This window comes from Lynx canadensis, chromosome A2 (assembly GCF_007474595.2).
Source record: "Lynx canadensis isolate LIC74 chromosome A2, mLynCan4.pri.v2, whole genome shotgun sequence".
Lineage (NCBI taxonomy): Eukaryota > Metazoa > Chordata > Mammalia > Carnivora > Felidae > Lynx > Lynx canadensis.
The window spans coordinates 164,249,760-164,260,851 of record NC_044304.2 but is presented as its reverse complement, the minus strand read 5'-3'; the positions used below and the strand labels follow the sequence as shown (position 1 = coordinate 164,260,851).

Below are 11,092 nucleotides of genomic sequence, written 5' to 3'. Positions count from 1 at the left end.
CTGGGTGGCTCAGCCAGTTAAGCATCCTACTTCAGCTCAGGTCATGATCTCGCGGTTTGTGAGTTCGAGCCCCATGTTGGGCTCTGTGCAGATCGTCTGTTTCCCTCTCTTTCTGGCCTTCCCCCGCTTTCTCTCTCTCTCTCTCTCTCTCTCTCTCTCAAAAATAAATAAACATTAAACAAATTTTTAAAAATATGTATCATATTTATGATAATTCCATGCTTTAAGAGACTTACTCATTTTTATAGACACCCTCCTCAGCCCTATTCACTTTTGAATTGTCTACCCACAGGGTTATATCTTTTTTTTTTTTTTCCTGCTCTGAAATTCTACTATTCTTAGGTCTAAGACATATCTGACTGCACCCATGTTTCCTCTAAGATAACGCAGTCATTTTCTGCTACTGCCTTTTCACATGGTCAGAGTTAAATTTTATGCAGCAGTTCCTCTCATTAAATATCTAAATTTGAGCACTTTAATCTCCACCAAAGGAGGTAAAGGACATATCTGAAGCTCTGCTTTCAACAGAATGAGGCTTCCATCAGCGAACAGACAGTCCAAACCTCTCTACGTTTCCTGTGCGGGTTTGCGTCTCGTTTTGGGAAAACATGACTCATTTTCTCAGTGTGGCCTGGTGGTCTGTGGTCTGCCGTCCCTCCAACAAACCTCCATCGCCCTTCCCCCGTTTCTGCTTGGCCGAATGCTTCCCGCCGTCTTCCCCCCGCTGCTGTGGGTATTTCCACAGTAGGCGTGCACATTTTGGAGAGAGTTCCAGTTCGCTTCTCTGTTTTTAGGCAGTACAACCTTGGATTGCAAGTGTCTTGTTCTGCGAGTGTTCCGCAAGACGAGCAAGCATTGCTAATAAATTTTAGCTTGATAAAACAAGCGATGTCTTGCAATACGAGTAGTACGTGATTCCAAAAGCCACATGATCACAACTGAACCAATGGTTCTTCTCTCCCTCCCTTCCTCCCTCTCTCTCTCTTGCTCTCGCTCTCGTTCTCGCTCCCTGCAGGATTGTGGGTGATCGTCTCCCATGCTCGGATGCTCAGTCTCAGGCCGTGGTGTTTGGCAGAAATCAGTGATTTTTCAGAATGTTGGAAGGTGCCCACAACTGGCACTAAAGTATTTTTTGTCACTTCCAAGCACCTATGGACGGTCCTTTGCTTCATTCTAGGTCAGGCCGCCTGCAGATATAGACCCATTCCTCTGCTGCCTTATTGCCAGTTACATTAAATACAATCTCTGACAAGAGTTTATTAACACTGCACGGTAGTCAACATCTTTTAGTGATGCTGAAAGTCGTCCTACACAATAACCCTCCCCACTCTCGTCTCCCTCACACCAGCCACGAAGGCTTTCAAAGGTAAGTGCAGGTTAATTTGTTTATTGTTCCTTATATTTTGTATTTGCTTTTTATTTTATATTATATTACAGGATTGTGATCATTCTTATATGAATGTTTGGGGTTGTGGAACAAATCGTCTGAATTTCCATTATTTCTTATGGGGAAATTCGAGCTTTGATATACAAGTGCTTTGGATTACAAACATGTTTCGGGGACGATTTATGCTTACAAACCAAGGTTTTACTGTATGTGGGTCCTTGAAGCAGAGCGTATGCCTGTATTTCCTTATTCGTACCCTAAGTTATATTTCCCTGATTCTCAGTGGCTTTTATAATAAGGTCAACCTCCATGTCCCCCATTTCAGAGTTCACATTGCCCAGGCTCTGTTCGTGGCCATGGGAACTATCGTAGCAAAACGGATTTGTTTAGACCCTGTTGTATCACCCCCACGATTACTGGGACCCCTGTTACCGCTGTTCTTGCTCCTGTATTATCGACATCTGAACTGGGCCGCCCTGAAACTTGCTTCTTTTCTGCTGTCCTGTCAGTTCCTCACACGAGGCTTCAAAACCACTGGTGACACCTCCTTAGCTTCCTTTTGGGCTTTCCAGTAATTGTGATTACCAAAAAGTGCACCTAAAGTTGAGGAGGAGAGCAACACACTCTGCGTTTGACATCATCAACCGTGGCCCCATTACTTCACTGTGAGGGATTTCCTTTTACTGCTCGCCTTTCCTCTTCCGGTATTAAGATGGTTTCCATGTTTTCATGGAGCAAAAGTAGATGTTTACTTGTTGAGGCACACGCTTTATTATGTAATTTTTGTACATATACCTAGACATTTGTGCACATATTGTGTTGCTGTTGTTTAAAGTCTTTATTTATTTATTTTCAGAGAGAGAGAGAATCCGAAGCAGGCGCCTCTGACAGGGGGGCTCATCTCCGGAAGCGTGAGCTCATGACCCAAGCCGCAACTAAGAGTCGGACGCTTAACCGACTGAGCCACCCAGGTGCCCCACGTGCACATATTTTGAAATGTAATTATTAAATAATGATCGAATTAAAATGAAGTGTGAAATGTAGTCAACGGAACTCTTATCAGGAATTTTAGCAAACACTAAACCAGTGGTTGGCACACCGCGATCTAAGACTCCTGGGGATTGCCAAGACCTTTCAGGGGGTTCATGAAATCAAAACTATGTTCGTAAAAAATACTAAGATGTTATTTTCCTTTCTCTTTATGTTGGTATTCACACCGTGCTCACATTACAACAGATTAAATTCAGAAGTGGAAAGGAGATCCTAGCAGTCGTTTGATTAAGTCAACCATAAAAGAAATTTGCGAAAAAAAAGTAAAACAATGCTATTCCTTTCACCAAGTTTTAATTTAATTAAAGATTTTATTTTTTTCAGTAATCTCCACACCCAACTTGGGGTTCGAACTCAGAACTCTGAGGCTAAGAGTCTCATGCTCTACCAATTGAGCCAGCCAGGAGCCCCTCACCAATTTTTTATTTCTTTTATTTCTTTTATTCATTTTTTCTTTATTTATTTTAGTTTTCTTAAATTTTATTTTTAATTTACATCCAAATTAGTTAGCAAATAGTGCAACGATGTAGATTCCTTAATGCCCCTTACCCCTTTAGCCCATCCCCCCCCACAACCCCTCCAGAAACCCTCTGTTTGTTCTCCATATTTATGAGTCTCTTATGCTTTGTCCCCCTCCCTGTTTTTATATTATTTTTGTTTCCCTTCCCTTATGTTCATCTGTTTTGTCTCTTAATGTCCTCATATGAGTGAAGTCATATGATAATTGTCTTTCTCTGACTAATTTCACTTAGCATAATACCCTCCAGTTCCATCTTTTTTATATTTTAAGTTTATTCATTTATTTTGAGAGAGAGCACAAGCAGGGAAGAGGCAGAGAGAAGAAGAGACAGAATCCCAAGTAGGTTCACACCATCAGCATAGAGCCTGATGTAGGGCTCAAACATAATGTGAGATTATGACCTGAGCTGAGATCAAGAGTCAGACACTTCACTGACTGCACCACCCAGGCACCCCACCAATTTTTTATTTTAGAAAATCCTTTTTAAAATATGTTGACATGTGATAGATTGAATAAAGATACATGTTTTTAATTCCTCAATTTAATTTGTAACATAGAAAATAATATTCGATATAACCTACATAAACAAAAGTTCTTTGGGGTCCTTAGTAATTTTTAAGAGTGGAAAGTGCTCCTGAGTCCCAAAATTCTGAGAGTTGCTGCTCAAAAATGATTGTTTAAATTCAGTCTGCATAGTTTTCTTGGAACTTCCTTTGAATTTTTTTTTTTTTTTTACCTGAAACGGGGGAGAATTCTATCTACTATTTCCATCCTCAACTATATAGCAGGTTTTTATTCTAACAACTCTCCTCATATATGTCTATAAATATAAATAAAAAGGAAAAAGAAAAAAGGAATTGGAAACCCTATCTCATAAGACCCAAAAGAAACATACAGATGGCTAAAAAAAAAAAAAAAAAAAAAAAGCAGTCTCTGAGAAGTAAAAATTTCTTCTGGCACAAGCTGAGTGTAATTGTGTATAATTACACAATTATAACTGTGTGTAAAAATAATAAAATAAAGAAGATAATGTCATCCTTGTCCATTCGCAGCATCCATTTCTCCAAAAGTCTTAACCTCATAGCCTTTTTCTACAGCTTTCCTGAAAAACTCAACATGCATACAGGTCACCTATTAAAGTGGGTCGTTAAACAGCTTTTAGCTTATTCACGAGTTGTGCGTCCATCACACCATCGGTTTTAGAGCATTTTCATTGTTCCTAAAAGAAACCCTGTACCCCTTAGCCCTCCCCAGCCAACACCCCCCCACACACACACCTTCCAGCCCTAGGCGACCACGAATCTGCTTTCTGTCTCTACGTTCTCCTATTCTGGACGTTTCATGCACGTGGAATCATACAGTGTGTGTCCTTCGTGACTGGCTCCTTCCACTTAACATAATGTTTTTGAGGTTCGTACAGGTCATAGCACAAGTCAGCACTTCATTTCTTTTTCTTGCCAAGTAACGTTTCGTTATGTGGGTATACCACATTTTAGTTATTCATCCATCAGTCGATGGGTATCTGGGTGGTTTCTCTTTCATGGCTGTCATGAAAAATGTTGCTATGAACATTTATGTACAAGCGTTTGTGTGTACAATGGTTTTTATTTCTCGGGGGTATAGACCCAGGAGTGGGTGTGCTGGGTCATAGGGTAACTCTCCATTTAAGATTTTGAGGATGGCCAGAATGTTTTCCACGGGGGCTGAGACATTTTACATTCCCTCCAGCTACACACGAATAATCCAATTTCTCTATGTCTTTACCAACGCTTGTTATTTATTTATTTGTTTATATTTTTCTAGCCATCCTGGTGGGTGTGAAGTGGCATCTCATTATGGTTTGATTTGCGGGAAGTCTTTTAATTGGGAAATGAATGTTGTCAACTGGTGAGTTCTAGTACCTTGGGCTTTAGATGGCCAGACTCCTCAAAGTGCTTATTCTAACGTGGATGCCGACCTCAATCTTTTCACCTCCTAAAGCAATTAAATTAAATTTAGGGCAATTTTATTTCCGTAGGTCTTCTGGTGAACCCGGTTATCTGTCAGCATGGCTTAGAGAATTCACAGACATCACTGGCAGTCACAAGGTCACCGCCCTGGCTCTCTGTTGTCCCAGACGTGGTGTCTGTTGGGTGGTGCTGTGCAAAGTCAAGAGCACTGGCTTTAGGTGAGACCCAAGGTCAAAATGATCCCCAATTCTTCCCAGCTATGCAAACACTATTATGTAATTGATGTCATCTCTCCAGTCTCAGTTGTTCAAGTATAAAGCAGGGACGTCCCCATTGATGTCAAAGCAATATGCCATAAGGGTCAGAGACACAAGGTTTAGAGCAGATCGGCCTGGATTGCGATCCAGTCCTGCAATTTCTTAGCTACGTGGCCTTGGGCAAGTTGCTTAACCTCTCTGATCCTTTGTTCCTTCACCTGGCACTTACCCATAGAACTGGAGTAAGGACTAAAGGAGAAACTATGTAAAGTGGCTGGCATATAGTATAACATTCAACAATTGTTAGTCAATCCTTCTGTTGAATGATACTATTGTCAAATTTAATAAGGTAAGGCAAAACTTGGAAAGTTGAATGATGTCAAGAGTTGAGGAAATGGAGAAAGAAATTTCGTCCACCAACCTAACAGAATTTAGGCGAGTTAATGTGTTCGTGACCCAGTCACCCCATTCCGAGGATATATTGCAGAAAAACTCTCACAAAAGATCTATGAGGGGACATACACAGAGAATATTCGTCAAAGTGCTGTGTGTGGGGGCAAGAATTGGAGACACTTATGGAGGACACGGACAAGCACAAGGTGTTGGGTACACAGTGGAGACCACCTTGCAGCAGTTAGACAGTATCACAGACAAATAGGAATAGAGACAGACCTTTAAAAAAGGGAAAAACTGAGTGTATCCGCTGAGAATTAACTAGGAAAAGAGATAACACGTTAAGTAGTTTAAAACAGGGAGATTTTTTAAAAATTTATTTTAGAGAGAAAGAGCACGAACGGGGGAGAGAGGCAGAGGGAGAGAGAGTCTTTTTTTTCAACGTTTATTTTTTATTTTTTTTTGGGACAGAGAGAGACAGAGCATGAACGGGGGAGGGGCAGAGAGAGAGGGAGACACAGAATCGGAAACAGGCTCCAGGCTCCGAGCCGTCAGCCCAGAGCCCGACGCGGGGCTCGAACTCCCGGACCGCGAGATCGTGACCTGGCTGAAGTCAGACACTTAACCGACTGCGCCACCCAGGCGCCCCAGCAGAGGGAGAGAGAGTCTTAAGCAGGCTCCACGCTGTTAGAGCACAGCCCAGCTCCGGGCTCAATCCCATGACCCTGGGATCATGATCTGAGCCAAAGCCAAGAGTTGGATGCTTTACCAGCTGGGCCACCCAGGTGCCCCGAGAGAATTTAATATGAGGAATTCGTTACACAGGTGATGAAACAGTTAAGAAAACAAACGGGATAGGTGAGGCTCAGGCTTTTTAATGACAGGAAGTCTTCTCCACCCAGGGAGGTGAGAGGGACAAGGGGAGAAAGTGATGTGACCTAAGTCCAGGAGCTGAGGTCACTCTGCAGAAGCTGGAACTACGGCAGGGTTGTTCAGCGGAGACTGGAGCTCTGGAGAAGACAAACTTGCTGTAGGAGATCCTAAAAAAAGACAGAGAAGGCGCACCACCAGCTTCTCCCTTCTCCTCTCTTCCATCCTCCTATCTCCCCCCGGTGCTTTTACTTTGCGAAACAGAGCGGGGAAAGAACAGAGATGGATTTGAGAATCTCAGATCCCAGCCAGGACAAAGAATGAGCACAGTTATCTATGTGAATTACAAGTACATCCACGCTCCAACAAAACCAGTTATCTGGTAAGGAGCCTACAAACTCAAGTACACAGATAGAGCACGGAGTAACTGCCTAGGCAGGGGTGAGATAAAGAGGAAGAAGCAAGGACAATGAACTACCTTGAGGTACACAAGGCAAGAAGAGGTTGAGGTGACGATGACTTTAGGGTAAGTGAACATGATACTCGGTTGACTGCTGGTTAATTCCCATGGAGAAAGGAATGAATGCTTAGGTTATGAACTATTAGCACTTTGGTGGACATGTTGATTCCCTTAATTGTAGAGAATCACAGAACATGGAGTTGTGAAAGGCCTTAAATCCTTTGCATCTTCTGGGGCGCCTGGGTGGCGTAGTCGGTTAAGCGTCCGACTTCAGCCAGGTCACGATCTCCCGGTCCGTGAGTTCGAGCCCCGCGTCGGGCTCTGGGCTGATGGCTCAGAGCCTGGAGCCTGTTTCCGATTCTGTGTCTCCCTCTCTCTCTGCCCCTCGCCCGTTCATGCTCTGTCTCTCTCTGTCCCAAAAATAAATAAACGTTGAAAAAAAAATTAAAAAAAAAATCCTTTGCATCTTCTGAAGCAACTTAATGCGTTAGGAAGACTGTAGGCTTTATAGTCAGGTAAACCTGGGTTTACTGACCGGAGGACTGTATGATGGTTAAACTTCTCTGAGCCTCAACGTCCTTGCCTATGAAATGGGGGTATAATAAATACCTTGCGGGGTGCCGGGGTCGCTCAGTTAAGCATCCAACTCTTGATCTCAGCTCAGGTCTTGATCTCAGGGTCATGAGTTCAAGCTCTGCCTTGGGCTCTGTGCTGGGTGTGAACCTTACCTCAAAAATTACATACATACATACATACATACATACATACCTTGCAAGAAAGGATTGGGAATCATACAGTAGAATAATAAACAGAGTGTCTGCAACAGAGCTGACTTTTGATAAGTGGGAGCTATCATCTGATCCAAATCCCTCACCTTCCAGGGAAAGAAGTGGAGGGTACCATCTCATCGAAGTTAGAGGCATACCCAGAATCACAGACATAGGGCAGAGTTGATTATGGATCTTGAATCTCCATATTTAAAATCTATTCAAATGGATATAAGGGGTATATACCTAGGAGCGGAACTGGAGTTATGACTTTAGGAAAAATTCCTAGAAGAAGGATTGCTGTGTCAAAAAGTTAATAAAAAGTTTTGTGACATACTGGAAAATTCCCCTCTCCTTCTGTCCCTCTGCTCCTCCCCAGCTTGTGTGTGCGCATGTGCTCGATCTCCAAAACAAAAACAAAAACAAAAACTGAGGAAATTTCATGGTCTGTGTGACCCAAGAGATCTCATTCATTATTTAAATCAATTAAGAGTTGGGTGTTCTGTGACTTGCAACCAAAAACATTCTAATTTATACCACGAGCAACTTTATTATTATCCCAAGAAATATCTCATAAGAATGCATTCCCTAGGCTTTTCAAAGAATAGATGGGTGAAAAAGTATCTTTGCATGACACTTTTTCATTCCAGGAAACAGTTTTTCATGTTGATGTTAGTGCCCAATGTGACTAGGTCTAGATTCTTGCCTCTTAGAACCCCAAAGTGGGCATTACTATTATCAGGACTAAATTTCTAGTTCCTTACGTCCTAGAGGTTAGGTCCAAAACTTTATCAAGAAAGTTTAACAAGGCATAAAAACTTGTAGGTCAGAATGAAAGCCATGTTCCTCTATTTTGGCTGAATCATGCCTCTATTTTGAATTACCGTCTTCCTGCCTTTCTCGATTACAATTATATTCCTGCTTTTCTGAGCTTTTGCTTTATCACTCAAAACCTTTCATATATCCTGTTACAGATTGTTTAGTGTGGGTCCTGAGAACTGCAAAGAGCCTGGGATTTTACTCTTCCAGCAAGCTCATGAGTCAGTTTACCACAATTTCATGGATGCTGATAAAAGACGAAAGAGTCCAAGCCAGCAGACAAGAATACCAGCATCTCCTTACACTGGTTACAGAAGCCCCAGTAAAGCACAGGAATTGTGAAGAAGGTAGGGTAACATGTACACATGGCGTAGGTTGCATTATAGGAGAGGAAATTTCAGCTCAGGGAACCCAAATATTTTATAATGGGCAGGAAGCAGCACTTTGCTCTTGAGGGAGACATTGTATCTATCTTCTGTAGCTGTTCATTACACGGATGCCTTGGATATCTTGCAGACTTAGAAAAATTAGACTTTGCATTTCTAAGACAGGAAATCCAGGACCCCAGTTCAAAAGGGATTATAGCTCAAGGCATCACGATCATCAATATGATCGGAATTGTATTAAGATTTGCGGACTTGGGGCGCCTGGGTGGCTCAGTCGGTTGAGTGTCCGACTTTGGCTCAGGTCATGAACTCACAGCTTGTGAGTTCGAGCCCCACGTTGGGCTCTGTGCTGACAGCTCAGGGCCTGGAGCCTGCTTCAGATTCCGTGTCTCCCTCTCTCTCTGCCCCTAACCCACTCGCATTCCGTCTCTGTATCTCTCTCAAAAATAAATAAACATTAAAAAAAAAATTACTTTAAAAAAGATTTGCGGACTTGCCCTGGGGAGCAAATAAGTCGGCACATCTTCTAAAAGGATGCATTTTCAATATATGTCTACATATTTTTAGAAATTCACTATCTTGTTTCTTTGTGTGGGAGTGGGTGGGGAGAAGGCAGTTATCACATTAACTAAACCTACACATGGTAACTCTTCTGTTACCCAAGCGTGTCTTTTATGGAGCCTGTTTCACTGTCTTTCCAAGTGTTTTTTCTTCCCAACCACATACAGGATCCCAGTTGAAAAGATTGCAGTTAAAAATGGTTTTTCTTCCATCTCGTATTCTTGTGATATTTTAGTACATAGAGAAGTTTCAGCAGCCTTCACGATGTGCCACTCTGGACGTCTGCCGGACAGGCTCATCTCTTAATCTGGCCCTAATCACCACCATCACGGTAAACAAGGGATGTATACTGAGTATTGTATCTTTGGCACTGTGTTAAGTGATGATCTAAGAAAGATAGGGAGGTAGGAAGGGAATCGCTATTTTGTGTTAGATGCTGTACTAGCCGTTTTCAGCACAGTTTTTCATCATCACAACACAGCGATAACTATGGTCCAGAGTGATAAGTAGTGTGTATCATGGTAATGAGTGACAAAACCAGATTTAAAATTCTAGGTGTATCTGATATCAAAATCCATGATGATTTTAGAAAATTTATCTTGGAATTCAAGAAAATTGTAACTCAGGGAGAAAAGCTCTGTGCAACAAAAGAATCATACTAATATAGGTTGTGCATTAAATGTGACTATAGACAGTAAGTGTCACTGGAAAATTCTCCCGGTTAAGGTAATTACCACCATAGTCCACGGTGGTATAGTACTTTGGTCAATCACCAGTGCTCTGTGTTTGGCATGAACTGAGAATGGGTTTTGGAGGAAGGCTTTTGGGAGAGCCTGTAGATGGTAACATTAATTCAGGCAGTCAACTTAGGTGCACACTTTGCTTTTCACAAGAGGAATTCAACTGGAGGCTGGATTCGTACTACCTTGCTTTCTACTTCAGAGAAAAACAAAACCCCTCAGCCTTGACCTTCCTCAACCTCTTTGAGCTTCCTACCCCAGAATATAGCTGCATCTGCACCCATTTTTGAGCCTAGTCTCTGCTCACAGTGAAAGAGCATTCTTTCTCCGATGGCGTCTTTAACCAGTATGTTTCTACAGCTCTTTCCTGTCACATACATTTTTTTTTTATTTTTAATTTTTATTTTAGAGAGAGAATGGAAGAGGGGCAGAGAGAGAGAGAGAGAGAAGGAGAGAATCCCAAGCAGGCTCCTTGCTTAGCACAGAGCCTGATGTGGGGGTCAATCCCACCACCCTGGGATAATGACCTGAGCTGGAGTCTAGAGTCTGGCACTTAACCAACTGAGCCACGCAGACACCCCATTTCCTGTCAGCATTTAAATGTGCCCCAGCCTTTGCCTTCTTAACGACTCTTCCTCAATTTCTTCTTGTTACTATGTATCTCCTTCCTTCACAACCAAGTTTTTTATTTATTATTTTTTAAAATTTTTATTTATTTTTGAGATAGAGTCAGAAACAGAGCATAAGCAGGGGAGGGGTGGAGAGAGAGAGAGAGAGAGAGAGAGAGAGAGAGAGAGAGTCCGAAGCAGGCTCCAGGCTCCAAGTTGTCAGCACAGAGCCTGATGCAGGGCTCGAACTCACAGACCGTGAGATCATGGACTGAGCCGAAGTTGGACGCCCAGTCGACTGAGCCACCCAGGTGCCCCAGTCTTA

At 42.4% G+C, this 11,092-nt stretch overlaps 1 long non-coding RNA gene across 1 annotated transcript; it reads left to right on the top strand.

Annotated features, from left to right (window-relative positions):
* The first annotated feature begins 1,212 nt into the window (after window positions 1–1,212).
* On the top strand, window positions 1,213–2,430 carry LOC115501082. The gene is made up of 2 exons (XR_003964721.1): window positions 1,213–1,366; window positions 2,244–2,430. It is a non-coding gene; the product is annotated as an uncharacterized LOC115501082 (long non-coding RNA).
* Window positions 2,431–11,092: the final 8,662 nt, after the last annotated feature.